The sequence below is a fragment of the Pinus tabuliformis genome, chromosome 6 (genome assembly GCF_031772625.1).
Source record: "Pinus tabuliformis cultivar Carrire ecotype Pingquan chromosome 6, CPIR1, whole genome shotgun sequence".
Lineage (NCBI taxonomy): Eukaryota > Viridiplantae > Streptophyta > Pinopsida > Pinales > Pinaceae > Pinus > Pinus tabuliformis.
In genome coordinates, this window is record NC_142292.1 from 149247673 (window position 1) to 149272045 (window position 24373).

Below are 24373 nucleotides of genomic sequence, written 5' to 3' on the forward strand. Positions count from 1 at the left end.
AGTAAATCGGCATCTTTAACTAATCCTACGCCAACACCCTTGTAAGGATAGTCGTTTTACCGACATGCTGGATACTCTCTGAAGAGGCTGGGTCGGATGAAAAATAAGTCAGCTAGTCTATGGTTACGATCTTGCCATTGTGTGGAAACTTTATTACTCTGAAGACCGATGAAACGACCGCTGTCATAGCGTAAGACCAACTTCGACCCAAAAGACGGTTGTAGTCTAGAGGGGCATCAACTACCTCCACATCTAGACTAACGGTTTTCCCTTCAAACCCTATAGGAAAATCCTATAGAATGCCAAACGGATGGAACCCATGGCCATCAAAGGCCTTAAGAATTGTCGGGGATTGATTTAGTGAAGGAGAACCAAGCGATCTCCAACACTGTATCGACATAATACACATGGAAGCTCCCTCATCAATTACAGGCCGATGAATAGGCCTGTTTTTGACTATCACTGGGATATGGAAAGCCATCTGATGAGGCAAACACGGTGTACTATTTTCTAGATCAAAGATTATTAGGTTCGGGTCCTGGACATCAACAGCTCCTATAGCCGACAAAAGTAATTTTCGTTGTGCTGGGCATGATTGCAGCACTTCTAAAGCCGACATTGCTGAGGGTGAAACAGCTAAATCCTCAACAATGTTGTAGTTCTGGGCCGCTCTCGCATGTGGATTGAAAGCAGACCTTCGAAGTACACCCTTGGCGGGTGGTTTGATTACTAAGTCAGGGTTAGGTTTCTCGATCTGTAGTGGATCGGAACCGGGAGCTGAGGTTGATGGATTTGAATGAGAAGATTCTGCTTCTTTCGATCCATCAATAGGACTCTTACTACCATAATCTTGCGATCGAGTCGCAATCCTTACATGAGACATCATCAATATGGGTTCTTCAGTGGCACCCGAGGAAGAACCTATCATCTTACTCTCCTACTTTGGAAATGGATCTTTCAAAACAGCATGAGTTGAGGAACCCTTGACGATTTTCACAACCTCGGCCCGATGAGGGCAATCTCTTGTAAAATGATCCTCTTCACAAATAAGACAAGGATATCGAGGTTTGCGCTTTTCGTCGTTGGTTTCTGACTTTTCTTTTTTCTCCTTTGGAGTTTTGTCTGCTTTACCCTTCTTCTTACCTTTCTTCTTCCCACCGTTTTTTGATTTAGCCGTAGATGACTCTACAGCGTGAATATCAGCGGAAATTTCAGGAGAAGATTCTCCTGTCAAGGAATCTGGTAAGGTTATAATAGGCGAAGAATTCTTTGAAGACTTCTTCTTGCTTTTAGTATTTACCATACCAATCATGCCATCAGCAGCATGAGATCCCGAAGGAGCAGCAGCGATTTGATTTGACTTTGGGAGATCTGGGATCTTTTCGTGTAACGTACCTGACTGAGTGTAAACTAAGTCAAGGTACTGCGCTTGAACAATTACTTGCTCCTCAGTAACTACTCCGGCCTTAGCTATGTCTTCAGTAATATTCGGTAATAATGATTTAACAAACCATTCAGCTAAGATTTGGTTCGGGATAAAAACTTTCACTAATCGCCTTTGACGTATCCATTCATGTATATGATCGGAAATATAAGTGGACGTTGACTGTTTTAGTGAAGTTAGTAGCTCCGTGCCATTATCATATCTGACCGGCAACTGAAAATGAGTTAGGAACGAGGTAGCTAACTGACTAAAATTGTAAAAAGAGGCCCGTGGTAACTCAATGTACCACTTGGCCGCGAGACCAATGAGCGTACACTGGAAAAGACGTAAGCGGATCGAATCATCCGAGATGGAATTTGAAGCACACCAGAGGTGGTAAGTCATCACATGATTTGACGGATCCTCTCCAGACTTACCTTCGAACTTGGGTATATCACTGGGCAACTTATTTGGCATTGGCGGCCAGAACGGAAGATAATTTATTGGATCGTTCGTTAGGCGCGACAAGTCTGGTAAATCCAAAGTTGCGATAAAGAGTAACTGCCGATTAGGATCCCTAAAACTCTGGGTCACAAGACCAGTCCCAGGAGGAGGATATCCAGGATAACTTGGAATAGGAATCGCATTCGGGATATTATATCCTCCTGGAAAACCATGACTAACCGGACCGTAATGGGGTTGCTGAGGTTGTTGATAAGTGTACCCAGGATACGGTTGATACTGGTAAACTCGCTGTTGGACAGCAGGCCCGTATTGGTACTGTCCCTGGTACGGTTGATAAGCGAATTGTGGTTGACTAGTGACAACCGTACTTAAACCAGGTTGTCCTACAGGCATCTGAACCGTAGTTTGAATCGTAGATCCAGACAATGGTAAAGATGTCTGAGGAGTAGTTGTAGAGACAGTAGAAACCGGATCTGTCAATACTCCAGAAGCAAGTGTGGTGGAAGGAACAGATGTTGCGGTAGTTGCAGCAGTCGTTTGAGATGGAGTACTAGGTGCAATTGGCGACTGAGTAACTACCGAAGGTACAGAAGTTTGAACATTAGACTGGACTGGTTGCTGGGATGAACCAGCAACTAAGGGTTGTCCAGCTTGAGATGACAACTGTACGCTTGGCTGCAATACCTGTTGAACTTGTGATGGATACCACACTATGTTCATTCCGGGGTATTGACCCATGACAGGTTGAGGATATCGAGATCCATAATCGAATTGAGGGTAGGATTGATAATTGAAAGGTACATTTCCCGTACCTTGAACATAAGATTGACCTTGAGGTGTTTGATAACCTTGACTCGAGTACTGACCTTGAGGTAGATACCCTTGAGGTAAGTACTAATACTGGGGTTGACCTTGAGCTATGAATTGATACTGAGGTTGACCTTGGGGTACATATTGAGGCTGGGGTTGACCTTGAGGAATGTATTGTACTATGGGTACATACTGTCCTTGAGGTTGCCTCCCAGACGCAATTTGTGTACCTTGAGGTTGCCCCCCAGGCGTTAATTGAGGCTGCCCCCCAAGCGGTAATTGGCCACCTTGAGGTTGAGAACCGGGAACTGAACCTGACATCATGTAAATGTCCCCTACACCCAACGATTTATTACCATTGTTTCCAGCTAATAACCCATGTTCAATGGGTTGAGGAGATGCTCCCTCAAAAGTACCAGAAAGTGACTGATACCCGGAGGGAACAGAAGGACCACCGAAAAAGAAAGATTCAGGAGATTGAGTGAACACGAACGACTGACCAGACATATTTACAGGAGTATAAATACTTCCAGGTGGATAAGGAGTACGAGGTGGAGAAAAACTTATCCCTGAGTTGTCTAAATAATTGGTTAACGAAAGGTACCAAGTAGTACTTCTACGAGGACTGTAAAATATGGATTCACGCTCCCTTAGATCAATAGTAGGTTGATCATCAAGGATAGAGATGCCAAATTCTTCCTCTGGAGCAAGTTCTTCAATAGCTATCAAACCAGCAGGAAGATTTTCGGTGATGACTCTTTCTACCCTAGGTGAATCAGGAGCACTAGAAGTTGGAGTAACAGGTTCAGATATTTCAGGTTATTCGCCTATATCACTAGTAGATGAAAAACTACCAGCAAGCTCGGAAACTGCAACAGCTTCAGGATTATAACCTGTTTCTAGACCTTGGTAATCTGGATGGACTACCAACGACGACTCTCCTTCTTCAGGTGAACCTACTTTACTGCCACTAGGAGTTACAAGGACTTTCAAACCTTCGTAATGACCCGGAACCTCTTCAGGAGGTTTGCCCTGAAGTCTACGGGACTTCCTCAACAAATCGGCCACGGTAACAATCTCAGGAGACTTGCCCCGAAGTCTACGGGACTGTCTCAGTAATTCAGCCACAGTTAAAAGCTTTTAACTACTGCACACGCAAACAAAGTAAAATATCAAATCAAACCACCTAAAGTCTCTAAAGAACCAAAAAAATTCGAATCACACGCCTAAAGAATCTAGGGCGTCAAACCATACACAAACAGTAGCCTTCCGGACCGAAAACACTAGTTTGAGATGAAACCCAACATCGCCGAATTCAGCACAGAAGTGGTGGGTGGAACAGTTACCCTGGCAACCTGCTTAATGAATAGACCGGCACAAGTTCCTCGACTTTAACCGTCTCGAGTGAAGTGAACCCCCCGGAAAATCCAAGTGAGTCTAGCCGACGTCTGCTCCAGGTACAGTGGGATCTTCCCTCCACCGTCACCTCGGTAGAATCCTAAAGATAATGGTCACTAAGGTTACCAACAGCAACAAATATACCTGGGGGAACAGTCTACCACCCGATAGCACACAAGGGCAGAGTAACAAGCTCAATCCCCTTGCCGGCTCCTTGACAATAATCCAAGGTTTACCGACAAGTGACCCCAGGCTCCTCGACAATAATCTGAGGTTTACCGTTTGTAGTACGTGCGTATCTGGCGTCTTTCCCAATGAAGGAGGATTGATCCCCTCACTGGTTCGGACACGATCTCGTGCTTCTCCTTTAAGAGGAGCTTTCCCAAAGTACAAATGAAACAGTTGGATTTATCCTACCACAAGATGAGCTACTTGTTTGGTTTTATTGTCTTGGAGAGTTAATTACTCTCCTACTCCAAGACACTAGCCTGATCTATATTGGTGTTTCAGAGCCCTAGTAAATAAAAAGTTAATAAGTTGATTTTACTTTAAGCGTTAATTTTATGGCTTTTCTTTAAGACAAAAGGTAGTGGAGATGAAACTGATGGTGTGTAGACTCGACTCAAGTCCATTAAAAAGATGCACTTAGGATGATTTACACTAATTTTCTTTTTCAATGAATTCCCTAGCTAAGAGAGTTGGAGAATGCAAAATTGATATAAAGACAACTTTCTTGGCAATGAAAATTAAAGAAACAAACTCTTTATCTTTTCCAAAACATACAACACATGACCACTAATTACTTCACGAAAATTTCTTTTTCTTTCAAAGACTCAAATGCTACCAAAGCAAACTTTCCTTCAAAAGATGTTTTTTGTATTTTTTCCCTAATTAACGAAGCATGTAAAACTTACTTTAACAGAAATCAAAGTTAAAAAAGCTATGGCAATCAAATCAACTCAATTTCACTCAAAAGCAAATCTAAATAGAAACGCACCTAAAAGTAAATATAATGAGGCAAAAGCCTACTAAAGATGATTCCAGAATGTTTTACTCAGTCAAAATGTGACTAAGGACTAGTTAATGCAGAACCAAAAACTAGTCAAAAACAAAAATCAAAATCTTTTGTTCTTTTTCTCAAGAATAAAATTCAAAGTTCAATCAACAAACTTTTTTGAGATTCGCAAAGAGAAGACACAAAGGTAGGTTTCTCATAAGGGTGGATTCTATGAAAGGTCCGACTCCTAAGAAGACTAAAAAAAACCAGGGAGATCCAAAGTTTGACAACCTCTAAAGCCAAAGTCACTACAGGACCAGTGCAAAAATCAAACCCTAGGGCAAAATCTCTATGAATTTCACTAAAACTCTTGACACTGACGAAACAAGCTTAGGTGAAGATTGATGGCAGATAACCAGTGGATCTGGGCAGAAAAAACAAATTAAAAAACAAAATCTAAAAGGCAAAAAGGAGAAAATTGAAATTTTCTTAATTTTGACAGGGTAGGCAGGCGACCTGTTTGCACAGGTGCGTGTACGCTCTGTGCACAAAGCTGCAGTGCGTACAGGTATGCACTGTGCTCAACGCAAAGGCTGCGTACTTCTAGCAAAACTAAGAAGAACTAAAATATAATTTAAACCTAAGCTATCCCACCCAAAAACACAGTCAGACAGCCAAAAACCAGAAAACAAACGACTTTTCTCATACCAAAGTTTCACACAAAGGAAAAATCATTCACATCAATGGATTCCCCAGTGGAGTCACCATTTTTTCATGCGGAAAGAGTCGATATTGCGGAAAAAACCGACCTCCCTAGAAGCAAAGGCTTTCTAGTGACAAACAAGACAAATAAACACTACCTTTCTCTAAACATGCATTTAGAATACAAGTAATCAGGTGATTTTAACATACCTTTAGTCCAACGCTTTGTAGTAGTCCAGCCTCACCAATCTGGATGAGCTCCTCCTTCTCTTCGAAACCTGCATTCACTAACAAGCCAAAAGATTAAATAGCACCTGATAAACTCATAAAATAATACATATCCATCATACAGACCAAGGAGTATATGAAACAAATCATGAATAACAATCTGTTGAGAAAAATGAGTTCATTTGTATTAAGTGGAAACAAAAGAAACCATTACAACCTGAGCCTTGTTGTTGTGCAGGTCCCTCCTAGGGTCCAGCAAGAGTTTTCCTTTACTTTGATCAGCTCACCCACTCTCAAATAAGGCTAGGAAAGGATGGGAATCTCTCCTCTCAAGCTTTACAAGGGAGTCCTAATTCCAGCAGCATCTACCCTTAGGAATGTTCAGCTTTCAACCTCCCCTCCCTCTGGCCCAATGCCTGTATTTATAGTGCTCTAGAGGAAGTTATTCAGGTCCACCATCAATGGGATAAGCCCCTCTTTGGATGGGATAGCTCCCCTCTTGATGGGATAAGTTCCTCTTTGATAGGGATACATGAACCATCTGGAGGCGCTCCATACACGTCAAACAAGCTTCTAGAATGCTCTAGAAATGACTACAAGTAACTTTTTTAGAGTGAAACTTGCGCCTTTTGACCTTTACAGGAGTACGCGCCCTCCCCTTTACAGACAGAGCGTACAAGTACGCAGGTATTGTGAACTTGGGGTGCGTACACGCAGGTAAGGCTAAGAGAAACTGCGTACCCAGAGATATATAGATTTTTAATGACTTTCTCTCTTTCTTGGAGTTTGACATGGAGAGCAAAGGTATGAGACTTTCCAAGGAGGATAGTATGACAGTTGATGGAGCCATACTAACTGAAAATAGTCATGGTGACAAATTTTAGTGTAACAGTACTACTTGGTATCTTTCTTTAACTAATTATTTGGACAACTCAGGGTTAAGTTTTTCTCCACCTCGTGCTCCTTATCCACCTAGAGGTCTTTATACTCCCGTAAATATGTCAGATCAGTCGTCCATGTTTACTCAATCGCCTGAATCCTTTTTGTACGGTGGTCCTTCAGTTCCCTCTGGGTATCAGTCACTTTTTGGTACTTTTGCGGGAGCATCTCCTCAACCCATTGAACATGGGTTATTACCTGGAAACACTGGTAATAAACCGTTGAGCGTAGGAGACATTTACATGATGTCAGGTTCAATTCCCAGTTCTCAACCTCAAGGTGGCCAGTTACCGCCTGGGGGGTAGCCTCAATTAACGCCTGGGGGGCAACCTCAAGGTACACAAATTGTGTCTGGGGGGCAACCTCAAGGACAGTATGTACCCATGGTACAATACATTCCTCAAGGTCAATCCCAAACTCAATATGTACCCCAAGGTCAACCTCAGTATCAATTTATACCTCAAGGTCAACCCCAGTATCAGTACCTACCTCAAGGGTATCTACCCCAAGGTCAGTACTCGAGTCAAGGTTTCCAGCCACCCCAAGGTCAATCTTATGTTCAAGGTATGGGAAACGTACCTTTCAATTATCAATCCTACCCTCAATCCGGTTATGGATCTCAATATCCTCAACCTGTTATGGGTCAATACCCTGGAATGAACATAGTGTGGGATCCATCGCAAATTCAACAGGTATTGCAGCCAAGTGTACAGTTGTCATCTCAAACTGGACAACCCTTAGTTTCTGGTTCACCCCAGCAACCAGTCCAGTCTAATATTCAAACTTTTGTACCTTCGGTAGTTTCTCAGTCTGGGCCTATTTCGCCTCGTACTCCATCTCAAACGACTGCTGCAACTACTGCAACATCTGTTCAATATACCCCACTTGTTTCTGGAGTATTGATAGCTCCGGTTTCTACTGTCTCTGTATCTACTCCTCAGACATCTTTACCATCGTCTGGATCCACGATTCAAACTACGGTTCAAATGCCTGTAGGACAACCTGGTTTAAGTACGGTTGTCACAAGCCAACCACAATTCTCTTATCAACCGTACCAGGGACAGTACCAATTCGGTCCGGCTGTCCAACAGCCAGTTTACCAGTATCAACCGTATCCTAGGTACACTTATCAACAATCACAACAACCCCAGTATGGTCCGGTTAATCTTGGTTTTCCAAGAGGATACAATATCCCGAACGCGATTCCTATTCCTAGTTATCCTGGATATCCTCCTCCTGGGACTGGTCTCGTGACCCAGAGTTTTAGGGATCCTAATCGGCAATTACCGTTTATCGCAACTTTGGATTTACCAGACTTGTCGTGCCTAACAAACGATCCAATAAATTATCTTCCGTTTTGGCCGCCAATGCCAAATAAGTTGCCCAGTGACATTCCCAAGTTCGAAGGTAAGTCTGGAGAGGACCCATCGAATCATGTGATGACTTACCACCTCTGGTGTGCCTCTAATTCCATCTCGGATGATTCGATCCCCTTAGGTCTTTTCCAGCGTACTCTCATTGGTCTCGCGGCCAAGTGGTACATTGAGTTACCACGGGCCTCTTTTTATAATTTTAGCCAGTTAGCTACCTCGTTTTTAACTCATTTTCAGTTGCCGGTCAAATATGATAATGGTACGAAGTTACTAACTTCATTAAAACAATCGACGTCCACATATATTTCCGATCATATTCATGAATGGAGACGTCGAAAGCGGTTAGTGAAAGCTTTTATCCCAGACCAGATCTTAGCTGAATGGTTTGTTAAATCATTGTTACCGAAGATTACTGAAGACGTAGCTAAGGCCGGAGTAGTTACTGAAGAGCAAGTGATGGCTCAAGCACAGTACCTTGACTTAGTTTATACTCAGTCAGGTACGTTACACGAAAGGATCCCAGATCTTCCTAAGTCAAATCAAATTGATGCTGCTCCTTCGGGGTCTCATGCCGTTGATGGTATGATTGGTACGGTGAACACTAAAAGTAAGAAGAAGTCTTCCAAGAACTCTTCTCCTATTATAACCTTGCTTGATTCCCCGACAGGAGATTCTTCTGCTGAGGTTTCTGCCAATATTCACGCTGTAGAGTCATCTACGGCTAAATCAAAATCCGGTGGAAAGAAGAAAGGTAAGAAGAAGAATAAAGCAGACAAAACTCCAAAGGAGAAAACTGAAAAGTTGGAAACCAATGACGAAAAGCGCAAACCTCATTATCCTTGTCCTATTTGTGAAGAGGATCATTTTACAAGAGATTGCCCTCATCGGGCAGAGGTTGCGAAGATTGTTAAAGGTTCCCAAACTCCTGCTGTTTTGAAAGATCCATTTCCAAAGCAGGAGAGTAAGATGATAGGTTCTTCCTCGAGTGCCAATGAAGAACCCATATTGATGACGTCTCATGTAAGGATTGCGACTCAATCGCAAGATTATGGTAGTAAAAGTCCTGTTGATGGCAAAGAAGCAGAATCTCCTCATTCTAATCCATCAACCTCAGCTCCCAGTTCCGATCCACTACAGATCGAGAAACCTAACCCAGACTTAGTAATCAAATCGCCCGCCAAGGGTATACTTCGAAAGTCTTCTTTCAATCCACATGCGAGAGCGGCCCAGAATTTTAACATTGTTGAGGACTTAGCTGTTTCACCCTCAGCAATGTCGCTTTGGAAGTGCTGCAATCGTTTCCAGCACAATGCAAATTACTTTTGTCGGCTATAGAAGCTGTTGATGTTCAGGACCCGAACCTAATAATCTTTGATCTAGAAAATAGTACATCGCGTTTACCTCATCAAATGGCTTTCCAGATCCCAGTGATAGTCAAAAACAGGCCTATTCATCGGGCTGTAATTGATGAGGGAGCTTCCACGTGTATTATGTCGATACAGTGTTGGAGATCGCTTGGTTCTCCTTGTTGTGGGGAAAAGTATCCGATGCGGATGACACTAACCCTTTCTAAAGGTGACAGACTTTAGCAACAACTGAATGACAAAGTTTTCATGTTCATCTTTATGAAAGCACAGAGAGAATAGAAAGAGGATCAACCAACCTGGTGTCTTGCGCTTAGTCGATCCTTGTCCTTCTCGCTTTGTATCCCCTTCCCAGCTCTTTACTCTCCAAGCCGATCCAGCTACACACAGAATCTGCACAACAAAAGGGAGCAAACTACGAGATACAAGCAATCATAATTGAAGCATGGATTAGGTTGCATCAAATATACATGTAAACACAAAAGCATCTATGTAAAACAAGTATATAGAAGAACATGCAAACTTTATTGATAGAAAGTAACAGGGTTCTAGAGGAAGTTACAACCAATGATGTTGGCCCCAATCCAGCAGCACCTCCTCGGCAGCAAGAACTCTCTTCTTCACCTCTAGTAAAACAATCACCCAATAATCCTGGCAGTATACCAACAGCACCTCCTTGCTTATACCAAAATTCCAGCCTCCATAGACCTCATAGAAGAGCTCTATATATAGGAGGGAAGAGGAAAGGATGAGTCAGCTGGAGGCTGGCATATAGCTGACTAGTGTCCTATCCATCTTCAGTTAATCTTCAGTTCGTGTGTCCACTTGGAGATCCTTGCTTACACATGGTGATCAAGTACCTCTTACTCATCACAGGGCGAATCTCATGAACCAAGTGTCATTTTGGAAGCTTCCTGGGCAATTGACACCTTGCAGGATGACTGTGCCACTTGGCCAATCTCGCCCAGCGCAGGTAGCCTTCATTGTTTTTGACTTCCAGCGCAGGTACAGAGTGGGACAGTTGCAATACAGCGCAGATGCTCAGTTAAGCAGCTGACATGATCCAAAATAAGCCTGTTTTGAAGTGTTTTCAGGTGGAGAACTGATTGGAAGTGCTGTTGTTCGATGACCTTGTTCTTTTAGGGGTAAGAACAACATATTTAGGGACTGAGGATCCCTGTAATTATTGACATTCCATGCTCCTTGACGCGAGGCACAAAAATGTCTATAACAGTTGCCCCCTAAAGTATGAGGCCGTTTATCGGGTGAAATGCTTTAGCTAGAGGATCCGAAGTTCGTTCCAGTGCTGAGGAGAGTGCCCTGTAATACAATACAATACAATACATTATTTTTCATTCATCATTATTCTCATGATCTAGCTGAGGCGGGCATTCCCATGCTCAGCTTTCTATAAATACATTTTGGTACATATGACAGACGATCGTCTGAAGATAGACTGATAATTTTCTGCTGAAACTATCATCCTTTGAATAGGATGATCATCTGCAGCAATGATGTACATGGCAAATGTTTTTATATTTCCTGAATATATATCGCAGCCCGGATGGATGAAACTAGATCCGGGGTCTTCAAACTCGTTCGATCTTCACTCTAAGTACAAGTCGATCCATGTGAGAATTGCGCTGAAGTCGAACATGGAAAGACATCGCTTGATTACCGGTCAATAATGAAAACTGTTAACAAGCGCGAGAGGGATCACCAATAATGACGATGACCCTCAAGGTACTACAGTACAATTCACGTGGCGTGAAAAAGGACTTGGCGTCGAACGCCACGCAAAATATTCTGGTCGAAGGTCATTGATGTATACCTGTCGCCGGAAGTGAGAAACTTGCCATTGAGGCATGCAAGCTTCAAAGTACTGATGGGGGTGTTCCTAGATCAACTTCTTGGATAATGAGCTGAAGTCGACAAGAAGCGATCCGTCAAAGGAGGGCCTTAATGAATCCCACATCAATGACACGGAACGGAGCTAATGACTTTAGTGGAGGTGAAAACAAACTGTGAAATATGATTCAGGGTGGCGATCATGAATGGATGAAGGATAATGTATGGTAGTGGATGGGACACGGTTGACACTTCCAGAATGACCCCTCTTGAACATATAACGACACTGATGCGATGGATCGGTAGCATTACCCCAAATGTGGATGGTGTGGCGAGGACCATGGTGATGAGACCGGTGAATGAAACAACCCAACCCGATAAGGTACGGAGGAAAAGTGTCATGTCCAAGAGTGACTTGCTACCTTTAAACTTTGATGTTCTCCCAATTTTTCCCCAGTCATTTCTGACCAGTACCTCTTTATTTTTGTCAAGCTTGAGGAGGATAACATATGCTTGTTCTATAACCTGCCCTTCGGGCAAGCCTATCGCTATGATTTAACGAGCCTAGCGATAGGGAAACTCGTTCTCGTCTAAAGACAAGTTTGTCGCTATTTAATCATTTTAACGAGTCTAACGACAAGGAAAACTCGGTCCTTTTCATTTTTAGAGAGTCTAAAAAGGTACAGAAAGTCAACTCTATAACTCCTTTTTCGTCAGCAAATCCCTTAAGTCCGAAAAAGTATAAAACAATACAGAAGGGATGGCTGTTCGGTACTTTTAACGAGCCGAACAAGACAAGCGCTCGATCCTTTTGTGCAATAATCCCTCAGGTCCAAAAAGATTAAAATTTAGAGGAGGGATAGCATTCCGGTCGTTTAACGAGCTGGAAGGCCAAAACTCGGCAAACTTTTCATATTTTACGAGTCAGTGAAAAGAGCTCAAAGAAGACTCGTCTTTTGAGGAACGAGTGATAAACAGGGATAGCAGCAGATTCCAGGTACAGGTTGGAATTTTCCAATCACGGCAGTGTCACAAGGATGGCTAGGTGAAATCACTCTTCGCAGCTGTTCCTCAAAATGGGTAAACAAACAAATGGAGGTGAATGATCGGCCAAATGAAAAGTGGAGGTGACGGATGAAAACACGACCAAGGCTTTTAAGGCTTATAAATTTACGATCGCAATGGTTATTTACCGAGATAGGTTCATTTTTTTTTTTAAATGAGCTTGAACTTTGGCGAAAAAACTCTGCTCACACTTTTCTATTTTTTAACGAGCATAAATTCAGTCCTAAAACTGCTCGGATTTGCGTTTATTTTTTAACGAGCATGAACTATATGCTAAAACTGCTCGATGATAAGTTTGCATGCCCCCAGCATAATAATACAAATCGAGGTGCATGCCCCCCAAGCTTCATTGCGTTCAACTCTGTTGATTGGAATGAAGGTTTACCATTGAGATCTGGACAGGGGATTGTTTCATTTTTTAATGAGGTTGACATAGTAAAAGAACTATCCTCATGGTTTTTCATTTTTTAACGAGGTTGACCTGAGATAGGAACTATCCTCGAAGCCCACTGTACTTACAGTATTTCCATTAGGGCGATGATCCATGCTGACAAAATGTTTAGGAATCTTCCGAATCCATTAGATATAGAAGATTTCATATTGTAGGTTTCCACTGTGGCCACTTCCGCCAGATTTATTGCAGGTGGTAGGGAAAAAGTACCCATTAAGGCAGGGTCTTTTAGGAGACCTACTCCAATATTTTGAAGCGAATGATCGCTTCCATGGATCATTGGAATGCTTCCCGTAACTTGTGAACTGTCGGGGAGGAAAGTTTGTTGGTCGACGACTGTAATCCCTCCTTGAAAGGGAAATGCAATCTTCCTGAAGTAGGTCGACACGACTGCGGCCATGGCATATATCCAGGGCCTTCCTAGTAGGATGTTGTAATCGAGGTTTCCATCAATTACTTCAACATCGACTTCTACTGTTTTGCCCCCCAGTTCAACTTGCAAGTTACCTAAAATCCCGTAGGGAGTGTATGATCGTCCATCAAATGCTTTTAAGGTCGTTGACGATTTCGACAAGGGTGGTGAGCCTAAATTTTTCCAGCAACTCATCGACATAAGACATGCAGATGCCCCCTCATCAATAATTGTTCGATGAACAGTTTTGTTGAGGACTTTCACTTGAATAAGGAAAGCTAGTTGAGCTGGTAACTTAGGGTCATATCCTTTATGATCAAAGGCCACAAGATTGGAATCCATTGGGCCAATCCCACCTATTGCTGATAATAAAGTTTGCTCTTGGGAGGGGCAATTTTGCGGTACCTCAAGTGTCGACATAGCGGACGGCGATTGGGCCAGGTCCTCTATTATATTATAATTCTGTGCTATTTTGGCACGAGGATTAAATGTCGATTTGTGTACTACTCCCTTTGGCAACTTTACCATTGGTTCAGGAATGATGGGTGGCACAACTTTGGTCAAAGCTGTCGTCGAACTACTAGGTTGTTCATTAGCCTTGTTATTTGACAGCCATGGATTCCCGTAATCTTTATTCCTTGTCAAAGCATTATTCTGCTGCTTTGAGGTAGACAACATAAGCACTTGGGATCGGGAAGCATTTTGATTAGCAACCAGATTTTGACCAGGATTAGGAAACGGATCAGTCAACACAGCTGAGGTTTTGGGACTCTTAAAGAATCTTTTAAGCTCAGCTTTGCATGGACAATCTGCTGTCCAATGATCCTCATCGCATATATGACACCCCGAAGGGGGTTTCCCTTTTCTCCCTTTCTTTTTCTTCTTGTCTCCTGGTTGCTTCAGTTGTTTTCCCTTGTCGTCCGACACGACACTTACTTCCGAGGCAAGAAGTTCTTCATTTGCATTTTGATTCGAAGTCTTACGGGTTTTCTTAGACGAATCCCGTGTTGACTTTGCGTTTGCAGTGCCAATCACACCATCGCCGGCATGAGAGTCACTATTTGATCCAGGGGGGGGAGGAATTGAAAATTCCGGTCTAGGGGCATCAGGTATCTTGTCATAGAGCGTGCCAGACTGAGTATATACTAAGTCTAAATACTGGGCACGAGAAATAACTTGCTCCTCTGTTACGACGCCTCCCTTGGCCACATCTTCTGTTATAGCAGGAAGAAGCGACTTTATAAACCACTCAGCTAAAAGCTGATCTGGAACATAAGTCTTTACCATTCTGCGACGACGACGCCACTCATGTATATGATCAGATATATGTGTGGCCGTTGTCTGCTTGAAATTGGTCAAGATCTCTGTTCCAGTTTCGTACCTTATAGGTAACTGAAAGTGTGTTAAGAAAGTCGTGGCTAGGGAACTAAAATTGTCGAAAGAGGCTCTAGGTAATTCAATATACCATTTGGCCGCCGGACCAGTCAATGTCCTCTGGAAAAGGCGAAGCCTTATCGAATCATCGTTCAAGGTATTCGACGAACACCACAGATGGAATGTCATCACATGATTTGACGGGTCTTCGCCCGGATTTCCATTGAATTTAGGAATGTCCGAAGGAAGTTTGTGAGGAATCGCTGGCCACCAATGGGCATAGGCGATTGGATCGTTCGTCAATCGATGTAAATCTGGTAATTCTAAAGTCGCCACGAATGGCAACTGCTGATTCAGGTTTGGCGAGGCGTACCCAGGGTACGATGGAATCGCCTGAGCAGTAGGTCTTTGCATACCAGTATAATGCAACTGATGTTGATATGACTGATATGGTTGGTGGGCTTGGCCACTGTAAAGTGGTTGGTTTAACCCGTTCTGAATATAGGGTTGCCCACTATTCGCAAAGATCTGTTGCTCAGATCCCTGGTATACCTGTTGAAACTGAGGTTGTTGGTATTGCACCATCCATGGTTGTGAAGCCATGTTTTGTTGTGCAACACTAACCGACGGCCCAAGATGCGGGGTTATGGTCCCCGTTTGTATCTGTGTCGTCCCAGCAGTCGGCGATTGTGGTTGTGTTGCAGGGTCAATTGGCTGTTGCATTACAACTTGGGGTTGACATACAACAGGCATTGATTGAACTTGCGACACGGTTACAATTGCTGGCGTCGTCGGGATATGAGACATAGGTACACTTTGTTGCATAGAATATACAACTCTTGGTTGTTGGGGTAACATAGGTACCCAACCACTCGTCGTTACTTCAGTCAAACCTGAATGTGGTTGAAAACTGCCATATGGGTATCCTCCCGAAAGAGGAAGTGAAAGGGCATATTGCCCCCCATACGGTAACAATCCGGAGCTCAAGGGTATAGATGGCCTTTGAGGACTGGATGGCCCAAAATGATTCCCAAAGGGATCAATTTGTCTAGTTTCAACATAAGAATTACCGGGTATTATACCGGAAGAGCAAACTGGAACAGACCAAGTTGTCATAATAGTCCCTGGGTGGACTCCTTCTAGTTGATGAGAACTAGTTGGGACAGATGGTATGCCGGCAAACATCGTTGGAATGGCAGCAGGAGCTTCTGCTGTCGCCGTGTCGTTTGGCACAGTTCTAGATGTCGACGGTTGTTCAGACATTTTAAGTCTATCCAATAAACTTCCTAACGATTGTTCAGGAACTTCTTGTGGCGATAGACAAACTTCTGATGCAGAAGGAAAAAGAGTGGAACCTACTCCAAAATGAATTGGAGTATTCGCTTGCTGGTCCTCTACGATTTCTTCTATTGCAATCAGACCAGGAGGAAGAGGCAGACCGTCAGGTCCGTAATAGATTTCTGGTGCCGAAGAAGGGGTTGTTTCGACAGCGACAGTGGTTTGAACAATAAGACTCTGTGGACCGGTTTCAAATGGAACTGGTTCAGTTAAACAAGTACTTGTTTTCAGACTAGGATCAATACAATTGTCCTTCTGTTGCCGTTGAACTTCTTCAATAGAGGCAGAGATTCCAGAAATATTGGGAGTGACCAGAATCTCAGATGTTGTTGGAACTTCCGTTCTAACTTTAAAAGGAGATTTTGACCTGGTCCAGCGAGATCGCTTTGCTCGTACTACTTTCGGTTCCGGAGACAAAGATGGTCGACCTGCAAGCCTCCCTGAACGACGGGGTTTTAATTGACTTTCCTCCACGATTGCGGATTACTTGATCAACTAAAATACAAAAAAGGGGAATTATGTTTCCGTATTGAATGAATTTTATTAGACGCTTTTAGACACAACTTTGCTTTTTCATGTTTTAAGAGTCGAGAAAAAGCTAAAGATGACTCTAGTCGCCTTCGATGTATTAACGAGCCCGAAGTGACAAATGCTCGGTTGGACCTTTTCAATTATAGAGTTTGAAAAGAGCCAAAAGAAACTGCTCTGGAGATCTAGGCAGAGGGTGTGCCAAACCTTTCGCGAAACCACAGAATACGTTTTACGGTACGGGTGGTCGATCTTCGTGAATGCTGTGTTCACTGCATCGCGATCAGTAGGGCGGTCGACACGGCTTCCTAAGGATAAAGGATAATTGCCTATAGGGGTCTCCCAATATACGCGACGGTACGCGGGAGCTCAAATCCATATTAGTGCTATCGTCCCTCAGGAGGAATCACCCACCTTCGTAGAGATCGACAGTCACTACGTTTAACGACGCCGGAACACGTCTCTACCTAGACCTCTATTGTGAGCGTTATGTTACAATGCGTTTTTAGATTCATTCAATATATTTTAAGTTGATCTTGTTTATCAGTTTGTCTTTCAGGATCACCACGAGATGTATTGGTACAAATTCCTAAATGCAGCTAAAATGATAAGCAAGCTTTCACAATCCTTTTAGCTTTGAAAATCCTAACTACTGAGGGGAGAGAAAAACAATATCTTTCCACACAGAGCACAAAGCACAAACTAATGCACTTTCTCCTAGATCAGACACCCAAACTTATCAAAAATGCAAATGCAAGATGCATGTATTTCTTTTCTTTTCCTTTAATGTTGATGCTTAACAAAAGGAAAACTGTTGTATGACTTTCGAATTCAATTTGAAGCGTAAACAAACAAGTATTGTCTAAATGAAAAGACGCTTTACAGGTACTTGTTTTACACCAAAAATATATGAATTAAAATCATAAAGTGAAAACAAACCAACTTAAACAGCTATGAACAGTAATAACACTAACTCATAAGATCGCAATCTAAGAGGCCACAGCTACTAGGTTCGCTTTTCACAATGGGAAATTGTAACTGAAACAAGAAATACTGAAAGAACGTTTACAATTTCATCACACAACTGAGGCGGAATAATGTCAAGGAGATAAGGTCTACAACAAATACAATAACCAGCAAGCAATCAGCCAAAAAACAAGTGCAAACAGGGCCAAGACACAAAGGAAGAGCTGAGCTAGACTAAGGCCAACTGGACCAGCGCAGGCACTGGTCTGCCAGTTTCACTCTCAGCGCAGTTCCCGAAGGGAGCACCTGCGCTGTAATGCAGACTGCCTGTGGACAGCCTGCACTGACTTACGAGAGTTACGTCTGCTAAGAATTCCGGGTCATAAAAAGCTCAAAAATGTACTGTTTTGACTGAAATAAAATGCTATGGGTTAAGTACAGGCTAAGGGATGATCAAGAGGATAAAGATCTATCACAAAGAGTAAGGATTCATCTGTAGATTAGCTCTTTAAATCTTGAATTTGCTCAGCAAAGGAGCAAGAGTAGCAAAAACCCTCTACTTCGCTTTTGATAGAGTCAAAAGCTTTTCGATTCGGTACTCCTTTCTTCAAGAAATGAATAGCAAAATACTACAACAACAAGATACTAGGATCTCCCCAGTGGAGTCGCCAGTTTGTTGTGGGGAAAAGTATCCGATGCGGATGACACTAACCCTTTCTAAAGGTGACAAACTTTAGCAACAACTGAATGACAAAGTTTTCATGTTCATCTTTATGAAAGCACAGAGAGAATAGAAAGAGGATCAACCAACCTGGTGTCTTGCACTTAGTCGATCCTTGTCCTTCTCGCTTTGTATCCCGTTCCCAGCTCTTTACTCTCCAAGCCGATCCAGCTACACACAGAATCTGCACAACAAAAGGGAGCAAACTACGAGATACAAGCAATCATAATTGAAGCATGGATTAGGTTGCATCAAATATACATGTAAACACAAAAGCATCTATGTAAAACAAGTATATAGAAGAACATGCAAACTTTATTGATAGAAAGTAACAGGGTTCCAGAGGAAGTTACAACCAATGATGTTGGCCCCAATCCAGCAGCACCTCCTCGGCAGCAAGAACTCTCTTCTTCACCTCTAGTAAAACAATCACCCAATAATCCTGGCAGTATACCAACAACACCTCCTTGCTTATACCAAAATTCCAGCCTCCATAGACCTCATAGAAGAGCTCTATATATAGGAGGGAAGAGGAAAGGATGAGTCAGCTGGAGGCTGGCATATAGCTGACTAGTGTCCTCTCCATCTTCAGTTAATCTTCAGTTCGTGTGTCCACTTGGAGATCCTTGCTTACACATGGTGATCAAGTACCTCTTACTCATCACAGGGCGAATCTCATGAACCAAGTGTCATTTTGGAAGCTTCCTGGGCAATTGACACCTTGCAGGATGACTATGCCACTTGGCCAATCTCGCCCAGCGCAGGTAGCCTTCATTGTTTTTGACTTCCAGCGCAGGTACAGAGTGGGACAGTTGCAATACAGCGCAGATGCTCAGTTAAGCAGTTGACATGATCCAAAATAAGCCTGTTTTGAAGTGTTTTCAGGTGGAGAACTGATTGGAAGTGCTGTTGTTTGATGACCTTGTTCTTTTAGGGGTAAGAACAACATATTTAGGGACTGAGGATCCCTGTAATTATTGACATTCCATGCTCCTTGACGCGAGGCACAAAAATGTCTATAACACTCCTTCACTAAATCAATCCCCGACAATTCTTAAGGCCTTTGATGGCCGTGGGTTCCATCCTTTTGGCATTCTACAGGATTTGCCTATAGGGGTTGAAGGAAAAACCGTTAGTCTAGATGTGGAGGTGGTTGATGCCCCTCTAGACTACAACCTTCTCTTGGGTCGAAGTTGGTCTTACGCTATGACAACGGTCGTTTCATCGGTCTTCCGAGTAATAAAGTTTCCACATAATGGAAAGATTGTAACAATAGACCAGCTGGCCTACTTTTCATCTGACCTAGCCTCTTCAGAGAGTATTCAGCATGTTGGTAAAACGACTATCCCATACAAGGATGTTGGAGTAGGATTAGTTAAAGATGTCGGTTTACTGGGAACTTTTCCTTTTCCTCCAATCAACACATTGTCTTTGTTTGCATCCATTCATATGATTACATCAGACACCATTGTTTATGATGATCCTTGGATCGTTCCTTCTGAATCTGAGATAGACTCATTTGGTGATGCTATGCCTTTGAGTCCATATGAAATTGCCTATGAAGCTGTGCAGTCTTTGACCACCCCGCAATCAACCAAAATCGACCAAATGAATGTGGTCCATGAGGAATCACTTTTTACATCAACCTCAGAGTTAATAACGTTTCCCGAAGTTGTTTCATCTGATGAGCAACTTCGTGAAGTCCTGTGTGTAGACGATTTACCATGGGAAGATCTCCATCACGGATCTTCATTTTTACCTGAGGATGATTGTTTTGAAAATGATTTCTCATCAATCTTTACAGCTGAATATGTCAAAGAAGCTCAGAATCCAATGAAACATCCTGATTCAGAGCTGAATTTGGGAAACATTTCTCGAACTATTCCCATTGACATTTCAGTCAAGCCTGAAATTGTTGAGAACATTCATATAGGTGCCTCATGTACAGATGACGAAATTCAGACATACAAGGCCCTATTTCAAGAATTCTGCGACATGTTTGCCTGGTCCTATGAGGAAATGCCAGGAATTGATCCTGCGATTGTTTTCCATGAGATCAAGACTTACCCGAACGCTAAACCCGTCCGGCAACGTTTGCGTCAGATTCACCCACGGAAAGCGGCTGCAATTAAAGCAGAAGTTGAAAAACTGTTGAAAGCAGGTTTCATTTATCCGATCCTTTAACAGATTGGGTATCGAATATTGTTCCGGTTAACAAAAAACAGGGAACAATAAGAATATGCATCGATTATAGGGACATTAATCGAGCTTGTCCAAAGGACAACTACCCAACACCCTATATCGATCAAATAATTGATGATTGTGCCGGCAGTGAAGTATTTTCCTTTATGGATGGTTTTTCCGGTTACAATCAAATCAATATTCTACCTGTCGATCAACCAAAAACGACTGTCATTTGTTCATGGGGGACATTTGCTTATTGCAAATTACCTTTTGGGCTCAAGAATGCCGGAGCAACTTTTCAAAGGGCGATGTCTTATGCGTTTCATGACATCAAACACATTGTGCAACCGTATCTCGATGATTTGCCTGCTCATTCGTTACATCGAGCTGATCACCTTGTCCATTTACGAGCAATCTTCATGAGGTGTAGGCATTATCGTATTCGGTTGAACCCACACAAATGTTTCTTCTGTATAGAAGTGGGACGATTGCTAGGATTTGTAGTTTCGAAAGCCGGCATTCGCGTCGATCCCTTGAAGGTAGAAGTTATCATCAAATTGCCTCCTCCTTCGAGTCTTCGCCAACTCCAAAGTTTGCAGGGGAAAGCAAGCTTTTTACGACAATTCATTCCTAACTACGCCGAGGTTACAAAGGGTTTTACCTGGTTGATGAAACAAAATGCTCAATTCTCTTGGGATGAGATAGCTCAGAAATCTTTTGATGCACTCAAGCACGCGTTGACCCATGCACCATTGCTGCATCCTCCCAATTACAACCAAGATTACTTTTTGTACCTCGTCGCCGCTCATTCCACCATTGCAATGGTCTTAGTTCAGGAAGATGAATTAGGAACGGAACATGTGATATATTACCTTAGTCGGACGTTAAATCCAACTGAGCTCAAATATTCACATGTGGAGAAATTGGCATTGGCAGCCGTTCAAGCTGTCCAACGTTCTCGTCACTACATTTTACTCCATAAAGCTACAGTCATTTCGGATTGAAACCCTATGATCTACATTCTGATTAAACAATTGCTAGGGGGCAAGTACTCTAAATGGATTGTTATCCTGCAGGAGTTTGACTTGGAGTTTGAGAAATCTAAGTCTAAGAAATCTCTATTTTTCGCAGAGTTAATGTGTGACTTCCCCCGTGCTGACACGGAAACTGTGGCAGAGGAGCCCATTGCAGACGAATCTTTGTTTCTAATCAGCACTTTAGATCCGTGGTATGGGGATATCATCGTCTATCTCCAGACCCAATCCTTTCGGCCCGAAGTTTCAAATACGGAACGTCGGAAAATTCGATTCCAGTCCCAACAGTACAAAATTATTGGAGATACTCTTTATCGTCGTGGGGCGGACTTGGTTTTTCGACGTTGCTTGACTCACGAAGAGGCTGAAAGGGTTCTAAATGACTGTCACTCTGGAGCATGTGGTGGTCATATGTCTGGGTATGCCACAGCCCAAAAGATATTGCGCACTGGCTACTTCTTGTCGTCCTTGTTTAAAGATTGTATTACTGCGATCCGAAAATGCCACAACTGTCAAGTGTTTGATCGAAAGATGCGCGCTCCACCTGCTCCTCTCCACCCTATAATTGTCGTTGGTCCTTTTGCCAAATGGGGTATCGATTTTATTACATGTAACCCTCACTCGGTCGGGAGGCATGCGTATATCATCATTGCGGTAGATTATTTTACTAAGTGGGCCGAGGCGATGCCTACATTCGAGGCAGACGGCAAGACAGCTGCAATTTTCATATTCAATCGCATAATTGCTAGGTTTGGTGTCCCACAAGCAATAATCACTGACCATGGGCGCCATTTTCGAAACATTATGATGACAGAACTTACAGGCCAGCTTGGTTTGTGTCACGACAGTTCAACTCCTTATTATCCACGAGCGAATGGTCTGGTTGAGTCCATCAACAAAGTTTTAGTTATCATGATCCAACGAATCATTGGTATTCATCGATCGAATTGGCATAACATGTTATTTTCAGCGCTTTGGGCGTACCGAACCTCAGTGAAAGCATCAACAGGGTTCACTCCTTTCCAACTAGTTTATGGTTTGGAAGCTGTGCTACCCATTGAATGCGAAATCCCGTCACTGCAAATGGCCATCGAGTTACTTCCAGCTACTTCTGAAGAGGAGAAGCGTTTATTATACTTAGCTCAATTAGATGAGAATCGACGTGATGCTGCATTGGCAATCATGACTCACGCAAAACGTATGAAAACTCAGTATGATCGAAATGCGACCCCTCGAAATTTTTCGGAAGGAGACCTAGTGTTATTGTATGATCAAGCTAATGATAAATTAGGTGCTGGAAAATTCGTTCCTATGTGGCATGGGCCCTATATTGTCAAGCGAAAGCTAGCAAAAGGGACCTATGAGCTGGTAGACTTTGACGGGGACTCTTTGGGTAAACCCAGAAATGGACTTTACCTAAAGAGGTATTATGCTTAAAAGATGGGTATGGGGATTTTAGTTAGGTTAGGTTTTTCTTTCTAGCTGGTGTGTTTGTTAGTTTAGACAGTGTGCTTAGCTTAGAGAGTGTGTTTTTCGTCGTTATTTTGGCTTATCTTGGTTTTACTCTTGATATTGCAGATGTCGATGCCTCTCCAAACATACATTGGATTTGCTGATGGTGCTTGTCGTAATACACAGAATATCTCTTCCGCAGCTTGGGTTATCTATTCGCCCTCTGACGAGTTAGTTTCTATGCATGGGGTGAGCCTCGGTCAAACAACAAACAACATTGCAGAATACAGTGCAGTGATTGAGTTATTGTCTGAATCTATTTCATTTGGGATTCAGAGTTTAATAGTGAGGTTAGATTATGAACTCGTTGTATTACAACTTAATAGAGTATATGCCATTAGAAATCTAGTGTTATTAAGGTTATTTTTGAGAGTGCGTCTCTTGGAACGTGAATTTGATTACATTGAGTATCAGCATATTCCAAGGTCTTTAAATACATTAGGAGATGCAATTGCTTCTCGAATGTTAAATAGACATTTGCAATAATCATACATGTAAATTTAAAAACATTTCATCACACATGTTTAACAAGATAAGCCGGTAATAATGATATATATAGATAGGAGTGTGTCAAAAAATACATCGTCTTCGATCATAGGTTGAAAAACACCTTATGATCGGCAAAAATGATAAGTACAAAAAACCAAAATGTCACATGTGTCTACAAAACGACCATCCAGTCACTGGTGATGATCTCTATATGACACCACTGCACGGGCTACCCTACACAAGAACCTCCTAAAAGGTCCTGGGACCCCGACTACAAAGCGCTGAAGCCTGATAGGAATATCATCTATGGTAGTCTTCGGTATATCTGTTGTAAGACGCTCTAGGTCATGTTCCAACTTGGTCAAAGTCTCTGTGGCCTCGTCTTGTGGGGCCGGTGTCGCTGCAACTGGTAGTCTCCTCTCGAAAGGCTGGAGATTGGCTGCACGTCGTGGGCCTACATCTGCATTTTGAAAATTATTACTATCAGTTTTGAGATGATATAAAAACAAAAAAAATAGATAGTTTAAAAACTTGTGGAAAATGAAGTTACCTGTGTCATCCCATTGTTCTCCCAGTGGAAGAACCATGTCCGGATCTCCACGAGAATCAACTCTGGCATAAGGAAAATCCAATATAGAAAAGACCTGGTCCTCTAACCAGTAAAAGTACTCCGGAGTAAATTGGACAACCTCCGTTCCCTCATCAGGATGACGGGCCATAACCGCAACCCATCGCATCAATTTGGGCTCTCG